Raw genomic sequence first — 1,560 nt, forward strand, 5'->3', positions numbered from 1 at the left:
CTGACCACTGTTTTGCCAATACCAGAGCAGGCTTTGGCATGTAAGAGGAACTCGGTAAATATTTGTTAAGTGAATAACTCCCATCCTCCCAACCCCTTGCAAAACTGTGTAAAAAATATTGACATGGGTTCAAAGTATAGAGCTTTGAAGATTTGGGCAAATCTCCAAAATGGGGGTGAATAGTTATCTTGTATGTTCACTTCTTTTTAAGAGTTCTTCATATGCTATAGTTCTTTTACTGGGTTTGTATAGTTGTTCCCAGTGTTGACATATATTGAACACCTAGTTGGGGTGATTACATGTCAAGAAAAATAATACATATTTATTAAAAAAATGTATGGAAGCTCTAAAGTTGTTACTATTGAGGGGTTATTGCATAAAATAAATGAATAAATATGCTATTGTGTACCATAAGCCATGAAGACTTACAGAAGCATACCTGATTTAATCACTTGAGATCACTCACACACCATGCAAATAATTTTTCAGTTTACAGACAGTTTTAGAAATTTTTATTTTTATTAGAAAACAAAAACAAATCTTTAAATTTCTGAAAAAGTTTGCTTTTTAAAGAAATACTTAAAATTGTCTTTACTCTTTTACAAAGGTGAACTTCAATCCAATATCTATTTAGGTCTGCTTTCTTAAGTTGAATTTTATGTTGATTCAAAAATGCTTGATAAATTCATGTAATATCTTAGTATAGGTAATATCCTAACAAGTAATATACTGACACAATTTTTTTTTTTTTGCTTTTTAGGGCTGCACTCACAGCATATGGAGGTCGAATCAGAGCTGTACCTGCCAGCCACAGCCACAGCAACACAGGATCCGAGCTGCATCTGCGACCTACACCACAGCTCAGACCATCACTGCATCCTTAACCCACTGAGCGAGGTCATGGATAGAACCCACATCCTCATGGATAATAGTTGGATTCATTTCTTTTGTGCCATAATGGGAACTCCAAAAGCAAAGCTTATTTTTATATGGTCTTAACTCAGAAACTTTTTTTCTTTTTCTGCCATGCCCGCAGCATGTGGAAGTTCTTGGGCCAGAAATCAAATCTGAGCCACAGCTGTGGCAATGCTGGATTCTTAACCCACTGTACTGGGCCAGGCATCTAACCCACACCACCTCAAAGATAACTCCAGATTCTTAACCTGCTTCACCACAGCGGGAACTCCCAGAGAAATGTTTTAAAGTGTTTGAAACAAAATCAAAGATTTTGAGACATGAAAATTATATGAAATTAAAATTTCAGTGTCCATAAACACAGCCCTGCTCATCCATGTACTGTCTCTGACTGTGTTCCCATTACAATGGCAGCATTGATAGTTGTGCCAGAGACTACATGACCTGCAGAGCCTAGATGTTTATTACTTAGCCTTTTACAGATAAAGTTTTCTAACTCCTGATCTAACATATAAAAATAGATGAATAATAATTTTATCTCTATATTCATCGTAACCATCTAATTAGATAGCAATGCAGTATGTTCTAAACTCAAAGCTGTGTTTTCTTGTGTCTAAGAACTGTTGCCATTCAGTATAAGGACAG

This window comes from Sus scrofa, chromosome 9, assembly GCF_000003025.6.
Source record: "Sus scrofa isolate TJ Tabasco breed Duroc chromosome 9, Sscrofa11.1, whole genome shotgun sequence".
NCBI lineage: Eukaryota > Metazoa > Chordata > Mammalia > Artiodactyla > Suidae > Sus > Sus scrofa.